The 17396-nt window shown below is 50.2% G+C and overlaps 1 long non-coding RNA gene across 1 annotated transcript; it reads right to left on the reverse strand.

Moving 5' to 3' along the window:
• Positions 1-424: 424 nt before the first annotated feature.
• Positions 425-17218, reverse strand: LOC149916795 (uncharacterized). The gene is made up of 4 exons (XR_016469080.1): positions 13342-17218; positions 10765-10995; positions 10147-10277; positions 425-968 (listed from the first exon to the last, which is right to left on the reverse strand). It is a non-coding gene; the product is annotated as an uncharacterized LOC149916795 (long non-coding RNA).
• Positions 17219-17396: the final 178 nt, after the last annotated feature.

A 17396-nucleotide genomic window follows, 5' to 3' on the forward strand; every position in this document is an offset into this window, starting at 1 on the left:
CTGCAGGAGAGGTGCACGTGCCCCCGTGCCACATTCAGCCCCAACAGGCCACGACCCGCCAGCACTTTCCTTCTGTAATTTGGAATGCATCAAGCTGTGTAATGCCAGCTCAGGCTCAGTGACTCACATCGGAGTGGGTATGCGAGAGATCACCTCTTCCCCAAATACATATAATTTTGGCTGACAGCTGTAATGGGCATTGGAGGTCTGCTCTGTGTGTGAGATGCGGCCAGAGATCACTGCAGCCTGGGTGAGGAGCAGCTCTCTGCCTGGCATGCAAAGGGAGCAGTTGGGATGGCGGTCTGTGCTTCAGGGAGCACGAACCAGGCACGGTGAATCCGATAGAGGAGCTGCAGGTTTGTTTGATGATTTAATCAATACGATAATTATATTAATTCAGTGGTTTGATACAAAGCCACTTCCTATTTGATTTATCCGGGAGAACTTCATTTCAGAATTTTCATAGCTCTGATGGTCAAATACATTAGATAGAAAATGCGTTGATCCAGGGCTGGGCCACAGGACCAACACACCGAGAGAGAACATAGCAGAGATGCACCCACATCCTTTGGTTCCACCTGGTGATAGAAAGGGGCTGGCGTCAGGCATAGAGCTGTTTCCATTTACAGGGCAAGCAGTATTGAAGTGCCTTCCTCCGGGAGGTACATTTTTGAGCTGTGAGTTGCTTTAACCTTGTTTCCTAAGGAAACCGCAGCCAGAGAAGCCAATTAGCAGCACCACCGCCCTTGCCCAAAGGCGCGATCACATGATGAGCACCATCCTCATTAGCAACAGCTCAGAGTGAGCCACTGCAAGAGGCTGATGTGGTGGTGGGAGCTGCGTTGTGCTGGACTGCAGGGTTCCCTGCCCAGGCAGTGCCAGAGGAGATGTGCTGTGGGCAGCCCCACGCCATCTTCCTGCCAGCAGTCCCACTGCTGTGGGTCCCTCTGCAAGTAGCACCATCCCTCCTGCAAGGAAGAAAAGATTCCATGTTTAAAAAGTCTGGACAGCAGCTCCCGCTCCCACCCCGATCAATGAAGCTTGCTAATTAAAAGCAGTTGACCTGAGCAAAGAGCGGCTCAGAGGAGATTAGCCTGAGGGAGACGAGATTTAAGAATTAAATTACTTGACTGCTCTGTTCCATATTATCCCATAACCCCGGCTCTCCCTCCTCCCACCTGCAGGTAACACACACACTTCCTGACTTCCAGGTGACAGCCCAAACACAGCCAGGTGGCACCTCCTTTCTCCAGCATGAACGTAGAACCACAGAACCATTAACACTGGAAAAGACTGCTAAGATCCCCAAGTCCAACTATCAGCCCGTTCCCACCATGCCCATGAACCACGTCCCTCAAATGCCACATCTCCATGTTCTCTGCCATGCCAACAAGCACGCATGCAACCCCATCCAGCACTCAGCAGATGGGCCCTGGTTGATGCAGCACCCGATTAGCAAAAAGCAAACAGAGGGCTGTGCTCTTTGGAGACCTCTCACATGTTGTTTGCTGAGCGGCTCCGCTCACGTCAGCAGGAGCTGCAGAGCCTCTGGAAGCACTGCTAATAGGAGGGATGTAACGCTGCCTTGCTTCAGGAGAGCTGCCTGCAAACGTGGGGGTTTTTCCATACGAGAAGAAATTGTGGTGGGGATGTGAAACAGTGTCTCCTTCAAGCATAGAGATTTGAAGGCCTCCATCATCAAATGAGTGCACAGGAACTTGCCCAGGACATGTGCCATGTGCACAGAATAGTCTCGGGAGAAAAGAGCAGTTGCCTCACAGAACACTTGGGAGTTGGTGGCTGTTCCCCATATAGTCTTGGCACTCATTTTCTCCTAAAAATCACTGTGTTGGAGTTGAGGGGGATAAGAGCAAGAAAAGAAGCCATGGCAATCTGCTTTGTATAACTTATCTATCCGCCGCCCTGTTCTCGCCTGCATCCCATTTCTCCAACCTTCAGAGCCAACTCAGCCTTCCTTCTATGGTTAGACTCTCTGCTTCTCACTGCCACGCAGCCTCCACCAACCTGCTGACTGTTTTCCAACCAGCAGGACTTGGACATGCCTGAAACTGCACTGAACATGAAAGAAAAAGCAGTTTGTATTTCAACACCCGAACCAAAGTCACGTCCTGTTCCTTCCTCTGGTCCCCTGAAATGAACTGTTTGCAACAAACAGTTGCTCAGGATGCATCAGGAAGAGCAGCTGCTCAGGAATTAGGACTCTAAGACACGACTACCAGGAATAAAAAAGAAGAAAAAAAAAGACACCTACTTGCAAATGTCAACCAAAGAAAAAATAATTCAGGATGAGGAATGTAGGCGCAGCCGAGCTGCATCTCAGCAGGTCAGTAATCCATATCCCTCTTCAGAGGAGAGTGGTGTAGCAGCTGATATGTAGCAGCACAATAGCAGGGGTGCATTGCAGAGGTGCCCAAGATGCTGAGAGGCCATACAGCTTGCAAGGCACAGCTGGCCTATGGGGACATCATGTCTTACCCACTCACGTGGCTCAAGCTGCGTAAGTAAAGGTGTCTCAGATGTTATCATATAGTGCTGTCAGAGTGTGAGCCCTAATTCCCCCTGCTGCCATCCCCCTGTCGCCCCACCGCTTTCATTATCGGGAGGGAGCCGATTGCAAAACCAACCACATTTTCTTCTGAAGGGAAGAAATTTCGTCAGAAATGCAGAAAAACATCCTCATCTGACTTGTGAAGAAAGAGATTGCTTTAGATGAAGCCTTTCTCACCAGTGACCCCTCCCTCCTGCCCAAAGGCAAGAGAAGCACGGGAAGACGTGAAGAGAAGCGGCGCTGGGTAGTCCATCAGAGCAGGGTGCTGAGCCATCCCTTCCAGCTACCTGGCTGAAATTCAAATGTGGGATTAGCGTCTCTGGCACATTCTTAATAGGAGGCAAAGGAGAAGAAATGTAATGCTTCCTTCCGGCCTTTCAGATCTATGAACCTCTCCCAGGTAGCAGACGGTCTGGTCCATCAAAAGGAGACTAGAATCAGAAATGAGACCCATTTGTCAGATAAAACTTGCAGGTGGGAAGCACCAGGCTGAATTCCTATCAGGCAGGGATGCTGCAGAACGCCGTAGCGGCTGGGAGCCCCAGTTGGGTGAAGGTCGGGGCTGCTTGGCATTCAGCGCAGTCACGGGCCTCTCAGAAAACCAAAAAGAGCAAAGGACGAGTGCTTGCCCTTGGCAGGCTCACTCCCCTCCAGCTGTGCATGATGGGCTTTGAAGGCTGGGAGCTCAGAGGGGCTGGCTTTGGAGAAACAGGGGGGGGGAAATGGAGATAGGGCAGAAGAAAAAGCCAATCTTTAAAAAACAGAAAGTGTTTTCGTTCATCTTCTCTTTGGTCACCAAGGCAGCGCCAGCTGTGCCTCACGTTCTGGGACTGAAAGGAAAACTCCAGCTGGAGCTCCTGAGAATTGGAGGCACTTTCGTGCCTCCTTTACTCTGAATTACAGCTTACATAAAAATGAGGGTGGCAGGCCCTGAAGGTGCCCTTTAGCCATAAAATGGGAAAAGCGCTGCAAAAGACAGACTTTGATGAAACACGTCCCCAAACAGGGACGCGCTGAGCATCCCGTGGGGTTGGGAACAGCTGTGCTGAAGTCATCCCAACAACTCCAGGCACTGCGGGCACTGCTTTCAGCCCAGAGCCATTCAACTGGAGTGAGCTAAGGGGCTGGTGCCACTCTCAGATTTGGATACGTCCCATCTCAACCATCAGATCCCTGCAAGAGAGGGTCTCTCCCACCTCCCGCCTTGGACACGTACATGGACCAGCAGCTGGGAGCCTCTGACCACAGCCAACCCCAGCACCCAACAAACTGCCATCTGCACTGCAGCCTTTCTACCGATTTGTTAAGTTTGTGCCCTGATTGCATGCCTCAGGCAGATGACAGTTGCTTTGTGTGGGACTTGGAGGGGGGAAATTTTACAGCTTGGCTGCTGCCAACGCACAGATGTTACCGGCTGGGTCACGGCAAGGTGCTAAAGGCCTTCAGAACAGTTGCAAAGCATTAATTACGTTCCCGCAGCTGTTCTTTAACCCTCGCACCCTCCTTTCTTCCAGGGGCTGCCAGAATAACAACTGTGAACGGGAAATCAAAGCAGGAGGCTGTGAAGGGAAGCAAAGCGGAGACGCGAAAGGTTACGAGAAAACGGCGCTCCGAAAATAGGCCTTTTTTTAAAGCTGTTTGTCCCTGCCATTTTCTCAAACGCCTCCTCCTCCTCTCCCACTTGATGCAGTGCTCCATTCCAACAGCACCCAAGGAGCGAGGAAACGCGCACGCAAACCCAAAGCATCCCAAGGGAGGTCGGCCCACGGGCTTGGACATGCTTGGGTTCCCAAGGCCAAAGGGAATGAATGAACGGTCAGCAGCCCATGGGTTGCTCACCCCTCCACCCACCACAAACTCAGGCACCCATGGGCTCAGCATGGGTGGGATGCAGTGGTGACGCAGCAATTAGCCGCATCCTGAAGGCACCAAAGGAGCTTCTCCATCCCCCTTCTCCCTCCTCCTTCTCCTTGCTCTCAGTCAAATGGAGCAGAACTCCTTTCAAGACTTGCAGATGTTGTGCTTCTGAATCATCTGGTCGCACGGCTTGCGCTGGTGAGAGGAAACATGATTGCTTCTGGAACCCTTTGTGCTGCAGCTCCCTGCACAATGAGCTCCCGCGCACTTTCAGGCTAAATAACTTTTTATGTTAGAAATGAAGTCGGGGGAAGGAAAAAAAAACACAGCCACAACAACGGCAAGCAAACAAGCAGTGACTGAAGCGATGTGAGAGCGTGCAGAAAAAGCAACCGTCGTGCCTGCTCATCTTCCCTACTGCAGCAGCTTCCAGCACCTTCCAGGTTTACAGAGGCAGAAAATCAGAAGATGACAAGCTCTGCCTGACATCTCCTGGGCTTCTTCAGCTGGAGATGGCAACGACTCAGCACTGTCTCAGCCCTGAACTTCTGTGTAATGGGCTCAGACAGCTGCCCATCCCCTCGTCTGCTGCTGGCACCCATTTCAGCTCCACCACAATCTTTGGAGCTATGGTAACTGCACAAGTCTAACCTACAGACCACAGAAAGGGATCTGTGATGGTATTACACACCTCGAGCTCCAGGGCCATGGAACACTACGCCAGCCCACCCCTCTTCTCAAGCTGTGCCCTTCACACCACGCAGACACCAGCATCCCACCAGGACCGACCCACAGCCAGACAACACCAGGAAGAAGGCTTTCTCGGAACAACTTTGCATTAGGTACCTCTGGAAACTCCCATAATGCTTCAATATCACGGAAGGAGACAACATTTCCATCTGCCTAATAGAATTCTTCAGCCACACGCAGTCACGTAGCCAAAGCCAGTGATGTCAGTGCAATGCTCAGCCAAGACTTTTGTTTTCAGCAGAATAATTTAATACCTCGCTCTACAGAGCACTTTTGCCTCCAGATATCTGAACAGTTCAGAAAGACAGGGTCGGCTCTTCCAGCAAAACAAAAAACACAAAACAAATCAGCAGCACTACTCGCATCACCTCTGATCCAGGAGCAGCAGCTCCTACCTGCCCGCACCCGCTGTCCCAGCACGGGCAGCTCCTGCCGCATCTCTCCTCTGATCTCTCTGCTTCTTCTCCCTAGCACTCGGGTTTTTTTTTTTGTCTTTATCATTTTCTGCCTCCCAGTTGAAGTTACTTAAATTTCACAGAGGGGCTGACATGTTCTGATGAAGACGATCCCATCAGTGTTATTGTCTGGCTGCCAGCTCCTGGGAAACAGGCGAGGCACGAGGGTGGTTGCTGTTTTTAACCAGAGGCCACGTCTGACTCGAGCATTCGGGGAGCTAATGAGCACGGTGCAGTGGGAGGGAGGGCCGGGAAAAGCAAACACAAAGCTTTATTTTTATATTTCATTCTTTCTGTAAGAAAAATAAGCCAGGGACTTGAAGGGGAGCGAGGGGAGTCAGGGGGTTGTTTAAATGCAGGGTGACAGGCTTGGGGCTGGAGCAGCTTGCTGGGCATCCTGGATTGCCCTGGGTCTCCAGGGTTGAGATGGCGTGGATTTGCTATTAGAAAGGAGACAGACAGCTTAGCAGGGCCTGTTGTGATAAGACGAAGGGAAATGGGTTTGCACTAAAGGAGAGGAGATTTAGACTGGATAGAAGGAAGGAGTTTTGTAACAATAAGGGCAGTGTGGCACAGGCTGCCCAGAGAGTTGGTGGTGCCCCATCCCTGCAGACATCAAGGTCAGGCTGGATGGGCTCTGAGCACTGATGGAGCCGTGGGTGCCCCTGTTCAGTGCAGGGAGTGGGACCAGATGGCCTTTAAGGGTCCCTTTCTACTCAATTCTATGGTTCTACACCTCTGCACACACAGGGAGGGTCTATGCAATGGGGTTCCTGTTCTCCAGGCTGCCCACAGCCCTCGGGGCGCACTGCCAGTCACATCCAGGAAAGATGGACAGGATGAGCACATCTAATGCTAATCCCCTTGAAGCAGCAGAGAAAAGGTTAAAAAAGGAGATTTATAGGCATATATCTTTGCCAGAACTACCAGGTGATCATGTGTACACATTTCTCTACTCTAAGACCTAATTTTCCACCATTTCCCTTGATTTGCTGTTCCTTTTCTCCCATTTCCTTGATTTAGGGCCCAATTATTTCTTGTCCTCTTGCCAGTGAAACAAAATATTTCATAAGCACTCCTGCCGCCTCTTCCCACTCCCTTCCTCCTCTGGATGCAGGTCTCAATGCCTGACTCATGCCTCATGTTCTGCAAAATTTAGAGTATTTTAGTGAACACCTAACAATAATTTTACCATTTTTCACAGTGATGCAAATGGGCTTTGGCACCGACCAGCTCAGCGCTGGAATCCAAGCAAGCCCATGTCTGCTTGCAGCTCTGGCAGGGCTCTGCAAAGCAATCCTTGGGGATCATCACCTGGGAACAATTACCTCCAGGTGAAGCCATTTGCATCCTTTGCTGCAGGCTTGTTGATGTCGCTGCTGGTACAGGGAGAAGGCAGACAGGTAAACTCCACAGCTCCCCCAGCTCCTGAGCAGTATGCAGGTCCAAGCAGGGCTGCTACCCCAACACAAGTATGGTCCTTGTCCATAAGGATATAGAGAACAAATTCTGCCCTCATTGAAAAGAGTCATAGGGAATAAGGAAAGAACAATGCCTGTCCCCAGTGGGCCCTCAGTCTACTCTTCCAGGTACAGTCAGGTCTGCCAAGTGGTCCAACGCTTCAGTCCCACCCCACACCAGAGGACAGACTGATGGATGCCCGTACACCGAGCATCAGCCCTTGGGAACAGCTCCAGGCAAACACTCTCTTCTCCCCTTGGAGCAATGGTTTTACAACAGCTTTCCATCCTTCCTCCTCCCCCTGCCTAGGCCCGCACAATCACGGCATATAGCATTTCTATAGCATCCTCCTACCAGTCCCCATAATCATTTCCAAACCTGTCACAATACAGCACAACCATGAAAAAGACAGTTAAAATGCTATTTCAACACCAGCAACCTTTCTCAGGGAGATATATTTGTGAAGTTTTGTGAGCCTGGGGAACGACTGCACAGATCAGAGGTTCCCCAGCCTGCGAATGGGGAGAAAAAGCTGTTTTCTCTGAATCTAGCAAAGCAGGGACTCCAACCTGGATCTGCTCTATCCTGAACTCATGCTCCAGCTTCAGTCTCTTGCAGCCAGCGTGTCTTTTATGCACACGTATCCAGTGAGGGCATCTCCAGGGAATGGGCTGCCCAAGGAGGTAGTGGGATCAACATCCCTGGAGGTTTTACAGAACTGTGGAGATGTGGCACTGAGGGACGTGGGCATGGTGGTATGGGTTGGGTTGGACTTGGGGATCTTAGTGGCCTTTCCAACCTTATAGTCATCCTATGAAAGATGCTGAGTATTTGGAGAAGAGGATATAGGGATGAAATGGGAAGAGGTTCTCCGTGGCAAATGCTCCTAGTTATTTCATGCTATGTCTGCTTTTCATCCAAACAGAAAATTGTCACAGCATGGGATGGTTTCCAGAAGAGATGTTGGAAACTTGGCTCCGTGTTTTACCGCCACTGATGGGGTCAAGAGAGACGGACACGCTGAGAGACACACAGCCCTGGCAGAAACCAGACCTTAAAACATTATAATGGGAAGCCTTGGAAAAACTAAAATGAAATTCTCACTCTCCACAGCAGAGTCTAGCCTTAGCACCCAGCAAACTGCTGACAGCTTGTTCGCACCTTGCACACTGCCTGGAAGAGGAGTTAATCTGGACAGTGCTGTTTAGCCACACTACATTTCTTGCTGCTCAGTAATGGGAGCGGGTAACCTCTCCAAATAGCTTTGCAAAATATTTGATCATTGAATGCCATGAGAGAGAGATTGCTTGCTCTGTTAACACAAGAAAGGACTGATGTCCCTTTCCAAAACACGGTATGATCAGCTCTGCCAACTGCGTTGGCCTGGCATCCACTAGATTCATGTCACTTTTAATTTCTCACGTGACTGGCTGGCTGCAAGCATCCCTTGCAGGTGATGCTGGCTCACCCTAAGCACCCTGCTCTCTGCAGGGCCAGTTTTGTGAAGCAGACCAGCTTTCCTTCAAGGTGCTGTCAGCCTGGCACAGACTGAACAGTCCCGTAGAGCTAGCATGTGACAGTTCATGTTCCCAACAAGTACCAACACAGGGCTCAGCAGCCCTGAGAAGTATGGAAATGGCCAAAGCTGGCCATCAGGGCAGTTTTATACCAGATGCAGGTATTCCAGGTTGTCAAGTGTACGGAAAGGCAAACATACTTCTTCTCTCATCCTTCCCCAGAGGAAAGGAGATAAATGTGCAGTCAGGTGTTCACAGCCCAAGGCAAGGCAAGTGCAATGTCCTGAGTGACAGCTAACAGAAGTAGGGAGAGCAGAGTGCACGGCTCACAGACAGCACACCTGGCCTGCCCAGTGCTGAAACAGAGCCAACGTGCCATCCTACCCAAACCACCCCTGGCAAGCCCACCGCGGGTCCTTTACAGCCTCTCCCAGCAGGCTCTGGGCTGAGATGCTCATTAGAGCCCTGACCCTGAGCAAATGATGACTTGTGAGATAACAAGACTACTACAGGAAAGCTGTGCAGGGGCTCTGCATGGTTATTCTGCTACTGAAAGAAACCTCCCCCGTCTGATTTGATCATTACACGAGCCCAGGAAGGAACTGTGTTTGGTCCTTGGAGAGCTCACTAAGTTAGTATTTCGGTAGGAAACGGGTGTCTGTGCACCAGAATCTAAATATAGCTTTGAAAAATAAAACCAAGCTCCACTCCATCCGATCAAGAGAAAAGTCTTCAGAGGGTAAACCAAGACAGGAGTCCTTGTGCAGATTTATGAGGCTTCTGAATAACAACTTGGAGAGGTCTGAACCAAATCCATCCCTCGAGTGGTAGTGCAACTACATAACCCCAAAGTCCAGCTATAACTTCCTTTGCTGCCTGCCAAAATTCATGAAGAGGATAGGAAAGGTCCCTTAATGAACTTCACCAGTGACTCGGGTGACCAGACACAGCATACTGTCTGTAAGTTCGCAGAAGATACGGGGAGGAATGGCCAGCAGAGCAGATGGTTGTGCTGCTCTTTGCAGGGACCTCAGCAGGCCGGAGAGATGGGCAGATGGGAATCTCATGGAGAGAAAGGCCTGGATGTGGGCAAGCACAACTGCACGCCCACAGGGAAGAGGGAGCAAAGACAAGGGAGCCAGACCTATCTCAGCAGTCTAAATTAAATACAAGAAAGTTTGTTTAAATATAAGAACTCCTTGAATGCTTGATGCCAGAGGAGCACCCATCCTTGGAGGTACTCAAAGTCTCTCTCCCTGGGGACAATCCAATGCTGTTGTGGTCCCAGGCAGCCCGCTCCATCTGACCCAACTGTGTGCAGGAAGATCAGAAAAGATGAGCTCCCTCCAACGCCAGCTGCTCTGCCATTGGACACAGGATTCGTGGTGCTCTTTTTATGAGGCAGGTAACATGCTGAGAGCCACAGCACATCTTCTATCTCTTGTCCCCCGTCCCCCCCCTCGCTGATTTCTAGCAAAGAGCTGGATTCCAAGAGCTCTGGCACTTTTCCCAAAAAAAGCTGTTAAAAAATACTTACAGGCTTCAAACCTTGGGAAAAAAGATGTTAGCCAGATCAGTTTTTCCATTCATCTACAGGATGGGATGAGATCATAAGAGCAGGGACAACAAAATCCTACAACACGCAGCTCTTCAAATGCTAGAACATCCCTGCAAGACGGAGGGAAAAAAAAACATAAAGAAACAACATGAGAGAGAGAGATGAAACTTGGTTTACTGGACCCTCCTAATGGAGCTCTAGTGCCTAGGATCAAAGATTAGTTGATTAAAATCCAATTTCAAAGCTTATTAACTTTTGAATGAGAAATGCTGCTATGTGAGCTAACTTGGGCAGGCTATTTCTGGCTTGGTAGAAGTGGCTGGTGGGGAAAAACAGCTCTTTGCTTATCAGCATCTAGCTTAGACCCAGACAAGGCAGGAGAACTCAAGATGGCCTTTAAGGTCTCTTTCAACTCCAACGATTTTATGATCCCATCCCCTCATGAGCTGCCCCCAGTACTCCCAGCAGAGCCCCCCAGCCCTTTAGCATCCAGCCCCAAATAGCTGCAGGACCATCCACTGACACAGCAAAGCCATCTGTCCCTGGCTTAACTAGGTGTTTTTCTTTTCCTGTAGGTATGAAAAAACAGGGTTTTACCACTTGTAGGGTTGAAAGACGCAGGAGCTGCACTGACTTCTGGAGGATGAACACTCATGGGTTTCTGTTGGCTGTTGCTTCCTGCACACTGATGGGATCCATTCCATAGGATTCCTGCTGATGAGCCCTATTCTTCTTTACTGCGAGGTGGTACAGCAGTGGAACAGGTTGCTCAGAAAGGTGATGGAATCTTCTTCACTGGTGACATTCAAGCCCTGACTGGGTGCTTTCCTGTGTGACCAACAGAGAGAAAAGGGTAGAGCACAGGCCAAGAGGAAGAGGGCTCCCATGTGCCATAGCCCCTCCCCCAAATGCTCAAGTCCTTAATTTGTTTCATCCTGTAGTCACCAGAATGTGAACACCACTCCCAGTCCTACTTCTGCATTTATTTTTATGGCTGTAGGTACTGTAAGCATTGTGCTAGTGATGCTTTAGTTGCTATTACAAATACACAAACTCACATGCCCATACAAAATCCATGTGCAGGCACGCATACACACACGCTCACTCCCCTCCCTCTTGAGAAATGGGCCCGTTCCGCTTTCTTCTGCTACTGATAAAATATTGATTAGGGAATTTGAAAATTTGAAATGATTTAGGAGTCCCTGGATGGGAAACGTAATGTACTGTGCCGGTCGCATTATGAGCCATCCATCACCTGTCAGCAAGCAGCAAGAAAGTGACAGAATCAATACAAACGTGTCTGAAGATGGGTTTAACTCATTTCCCTTCCCCCTCGGGTAATGACTGGAGCATCCCAGCCCGAGGACAAGAGAGGTTTGGGAAGCAGCACGAGGCCAACCTCCACCCACCTGGAGTGCAAAGAGGTCTGTCCCTAAAGCCTGCTGCTGCTGGTAAACATTGCCAGCTCCTTTCTCTCTCAGCACACAGATGCTGTGCCCTGTGACATCCTCCCAGAGACTCACACAGCATCATTCTGCTGCAGGAGGGAGCAGGCTGGGCAGCGCCAAGGTGCGAAGCGTCCCTAACCCATTGCTGTGCATCGCCTCCCTATGGACATCTCAGCATCACCATCCCTCCTGCACAGCCCAGCTCCAGGCAGCACTCAGTTCATCACACCGTCCAGCTTGCTCCCTAAGTGTCTGCTGTTCTTTCTAGGTTCAAGAACCTTTTGAAATAAAGAAGGGAGCGGGAAAAAATATATATATAATCCATCTGTAGGGTGATATATTGTGCTCCTATACTTTGCAGATGGATTCAATTGGCCTGTGATCCTATTTTGCAGATTTTCTCAGAGCACCATAATTCATCCTGCAGGATATTTCAAATAAGACTGGACAGAGAACGGGAGGAATGACAGAAGCAGAGCCACGCAAGCACGGTGAGCAGGCAGGCTATTGCTCATGCATTATTAGAGCTAATTATTCAGAGGGCACACCGCAGGAGGTGATAAAGGCACAAGGGCAGCTCAAACGAGCCCAACGGAGCAGCCTGAGCTCAGAGAGCCTGCTCCCAAAAGCAGTTACCAGCTCCTGCCTGCTTACCATGGGCAAACATGAGAACTGGCCACGTAGCATGCATGGACAGCCTGATCTGGTGCCTGATTTAGTGGTTGGTAACCAGCCTGAAGCAGGGAATTGGAGCCAGATGGTCTTCGAGGTCCCTTCCAAGGCAGCCATTCTGTGATGCTATGATTCTTTGCGTGAGGGTGAAGCTTCAGTCTTCAGCCAGTGCCAAAGCACCAAATTTGCATTAGGTTTAGCCCTCCTAATGTGAGCAATGGGAGCCAGAAGAGTGCAACAGCCTGGCCCCATCATTGCTGCCGGTGGTAAAGCTTCTTACAGAGAAAGAAATCTCATTTATTTTGCCTTTAGTTCCATTATTTAATAGACTGCAAAACCCTTAACATGAGAGTGAGTTACTGCATCTGTGCAATTCACTCCGGATACGTCCCTTCTACCTTACCATCCCTAATAGACTCTATAAATGGCTTCCAAATCCAGCAGAAGTGGTCTATTTGCTGCCTAGTATACCATGTAATCTTTTGCAGAGGTGGTATTGATCTTGTTAAACCTGCAGCCATTGAGTCCTCAAATGCGTCTCAGCATTTGCTTTCTACAGCAGAGCCCCTCTTCTGGTCACATAGCAAGGCTCACGTGAGAGCAGCAGCCTACCTTGACCTGCAGACACGATGGTCGCTGGGTTTCTGAGAACAATTTAATTGTCACTAGAGCCATGGCTGCAAAGGATGCAGTCAGAAGCAATACCCAGTCTCGGGAAGAAATGTCTGAGTCATTTTAACTGTCAGGGATAGAAATTAAGGACTAATTCAGCCCATAACAGGTGCTGAATGCTGAGCCCAGGAGCAGTTTTGCTCGTGGCTAATGGACTTTCATAGTAAGGCTGGCTCATAGCTCACAGCTCCAGGATGCTCACAAGATTCACCTTGCTGTGGCCTTGCCAAACTTTCCTCACATATTGACAAAAGGAGAAAGTTGTGCTGTTATTTGCACAGCCTCTCCAAACAGCTCTAGGTGAGGCATCTTAGAATAATTGGACTATGGGAAAGACCTCTCAGATCACCAAGCCCAACCCCAGCCCATCTCCACCACTGACCACATCCCTCAGTGCCACATCTCCATGGTTCTTCAACACCTCCAAGGATGGTGACCCCTCCACCTTCCTGGGCAACACGTGCCAAAACTTGTAACCATCCATCCCTGCATTGCTTGCTCCTCAGCAGGACAGAAGATGAAGGGACAGCCCAGGATCCAGATCCTGAAGAGCCAATCTAGGATCTTCCCTTCTGGAAAAGAAGATAGAGGAGCAGAATCAAGTCTAGCCAGAAACTTAACTCAGCACTGATGCGCTCAGATACATTACCAGCATCCAGAGGACAGATGGCAGCTCTGCAGAGCAACGTTAAGACCATGACTAGTGTCTTTCTCATAGACAGGGCCCTCGTGCTGCCAGCTTCCATCAATAACCAAGGGAGGTGGTGATAAGCAACAGCTGTCTGGCCCAGAGGCGCTGGGGTGCCAAGTGGAAAGGAGAGAGATGTGGATCTCACCCTCTGACATCCACGCTGCCCCAGTTGTGTCAGTGCTGCTCGTCAGCCCATCTGTCATGGGGCTGCTTCCTTCTGGGGTGCAGGACCGGTGAAGGTTGCTGCACACATTGGACAATTTATCTTCTTGGGTTGTTGGGACAACAGGCTTGACAGTCCCATCCGTTATCCCACAAAGCTGAACCCAAATATCCTCAGAGGGAGAGGTGGGGGACAACTGCAGGGACCAGGGAAGCACCATAAGCTGTGTAGTTCCCAGCTCCTGTAGCCTTGGAGAAAGGCAAAGTGGCAATGCCACCCAAGCACTGAAATCCCTGCAGGGATTATGGAGGGGTAAGCCCCAGAAACAGAACATTTCACCCATCACTTGCCATCCTACCTTAGCCAAGAGTCATCTGTATCTAGATGGTGCCCACGTGCCCTGGATGCAGTGCTTCAAGACCCATAACCCAGAGAAGAACAAGCTTATACGATTGGCTGCTCCAAAAGTGATGCCTTCTATTTTATTATGCCAGCCCACAATGTCAGAGGCAGATCATAGCATTACAGCAGTAGAGGTTGAAATTTTCCACCAATATCCCATTACATGTTGTTGTGCTCTTCTTATCTACTGTACTTTTCACGGAAATAAATAGAAGGCATGATCCAGCTACTCACTGTGACCCACAGCTGCTCAGCAGAGCAGGAACCTGGGATGGGAAGATGCTGGAACAGAGACGTGGTAGTGCCCCATCCCTGCAGACATCAGGGTCAGGCTGGATGGGCTCTGAGCACTGATGGAGCTATGAGTTTCCCTGTTCAGTGCAGGGAGTGGGACCACATGGCCTTTAAGGGTCACTTCCAACTCAAACAATGCTCTAACTGTGAACCCAGGCACCACCAGGCCCAGGAGCCATCTCAGGACACAGCCAGGAGGCAGACACCTGTCTGACACAGTCTGTCATAGGTGGGGAGGAGGGGAGACAGCTCTTCAGGCAAATCATTTCATCTGCCTTGAGAAAGCAGGCTGTTAAAATGATGGAAAGAGATGGGTTGTTTGAGCAGTCTCAGAGCTGCTCTCAGAGAAGGCTTCCACGTAGGAACGTTGACTGCAAATACTTATTAACTGCTCCTTCATTTTCAAAGAGACTTGATGCATATGTTTACATATTTTGATACGTTTTTATTAATCCTACTTACTGTTTAATTCCCTGCCCTGCCCAGAAGAACTGTCACCAAGCAACCCACACGCAGCTGCAACTTCTGCAAGGCAGGCGTGGGTACAAGAAGAAACGTAAGCGTCTGCACCAAGGAACACTTCCTTCTTCAGCCTGAGCTGCGACGGCTGTTTGGATCACAGCCTCCCAAAAAGAGGGTCTTCCTGCAGAGCATTGGGTCACGCAGCCCCTTGGGGTCTGCTGACAAGAGTTACCTGCCATGACATCATCAAATTCCCTTTTAAAGGCTCGTTGTATTTCTGGTCTCTTCACATCCCAGGACAACAAGCTGCCACAGCTGAGTTACTTCCCCCAAACACACACAGCTCTGTATTGCAGTTTGGTTCAAACCTGCGTTGCTCCAAACCCACACGGAGGCTGAAGCTTTCAGCAGGCAGCCGCAGCTCCTTGCTCTACAGGAAACAACAAGCCATTGCTTCCTAATCACCTCCTTAGCATTGCTTAGAACTGTATAGGTCTCTCACCACTCCATCTTTTCCAGGCTGCTGCATCCTAATCTGGATCATCCTCATGAGGAAGCCGCAAGGCACCACAGCAGGATGCAGGCTCTCCTCTTGGAGCCTCTCTTCCCACGAAGTACCTGAAGGTCTGTTTGTTTTAAGCAGGGCTTGAGAGCAGTCAGGTAAGTAGTAGAGACACGATGCTAAGGATGGAGGAGGATCCCAATCTCTCTTGCCTTGCAGTCCCAACCCAGCACTCACAGTGCTCACCTTGCCCTACAGCAGATCATCCCAGCGACCAGCAGAGCTCACCCACCCATGCAAAGCTCTCAGTCTGAAGGGCTCTACCATAGAGAAAGCAGCAGCAGGCCTTCCTGCACGCACAGAGCTCATCCCTCCCTCATTGCAACCATGCAGTCCCGGGGGCCTTAATTAACAGGCATGCCTTCTCACTGGGAGCCACGTTGCTGGAACATTTACATGTTAAACTCCTTTGGACAAGTTCACAGGCGGGCAGCTAATCCTCTCCCGGGTCTCAATGTCACATCAATCTCCTGTTGGAAGCTGAGCTCTCACCATCAGGGGTTTTAAAGTAATGAGATGCACTAAGGCCTTTCACTCTGGGAATAGCAGATGCAGTGGGATTCAATTTCACTTGATTTTCATGTGTTTTTCTCTTTGTAATTAACACCAGCAAGCACACAACCTCTCTTCATCTCACCACCAGATACAATCTCTGCTCACGACAGACACATCAAGAAAGGTGATGCTTTTACCCTATGCTGTCAGAGGCTCCTAACCTTTTTGTTTGTTTGTTTGTTTTGCTTTTTTCATCTCTCCAACACTAATTCGCAGCCTTGGGATGATGTACTCAGTACTTAGGATCTCCAAGAGCAGCATAGGTCCCTCAGCATCACAGGTGCAGGAGGCACTGTTACAGCTGGTGTGTTGTGCCTGTCCCCCCACTGCTGCTCGCAGCACACGACTCAAGGAGAACCAAAATTGGACTCTATGATCCTTATGGGTTCCCTTCCAAATTGGAACATTCCATGACTCCAAAGTACTGTTCCATTAACATGTATCACCTCAAGCTGCAGCCAGCAGCATCACAAACATCCCCGTGCTCCAAAGTCCTGAGCAGTGCTTTGGAGCAGAGGTCACAAACACTTGATCACAGCTCCATCACAAGAGTTCCCTGCAGAGCAAAGCAGTTCCAAACGAGCCCTGGGTGGTGGCCCACAGTGACAGCCAGCACCACGGGACACCTGAGCTTTGTTAATATTCATGTCCTAGTGACACTCCAGCGAGCAATGAAAGCTTGCTTCGGACAGCAGATCAGTAAGTGACCTCAGCTGCATGGCGGGTGGCACCGGGAGCTGAAGGAACAGAGGCAAGGTCATCACCCAGCACTTCATCTAATAAATAGCAGTTCTAAAAAATCACAGCCCTGCTGAGCCCGGTGGGACACACGCACTGAGCGCAGCTGGGAAGAGGATGCTGGAAGAACGAGCCGAGTGCAGTGCTGTCCCCTTGTGCGGTGCATCAAAGCATCTCATCAGGTACCTAATTCCTAAATACGTCGCTGTTCGGGGCACGGTTGGCTCCAGATCCAGGTAATACCCACAGGCTGCTCTACAAGCAGCCCGATTCTGTTCAATAGAGGAGTAGAGTACGCACCCTCACTAATTAGCAATGAGCTCCGTTAGCCAGTTACCCATCCTGGGGCTTCCATGCGCTGCTGCAAGCTGAGGGTGGGCTTCCAGCAGCAACAAACCCATTCACCCCCTCCCCCCCCTTCCCTCCCCAGCTCGGGCTGCCCGGGGCCCCTTAACCCAGGGGCCCGCCTAACCGCTCCGTACGTAGCCGCTCCCAGCAGAAGGGGCGGGGCCACCTTCTTACCATATTCCGCAGAGCATGCCGGGTAACTCACCCTACCCTTAAAGTGTT

Source organism: Phasianus colchicus, chromosome 9 (genome assembly GCF_987193195.1).
Source record: "Phasianus colchicus chromosome 9, bPhaCol1.hap1.1, whole genome shotgun sequence".
NCBI lineage: Eukaryota > Metazoa > Chordata > Aves > Galliformes > Phasianidae > Phasianus > Phasianus colchicus.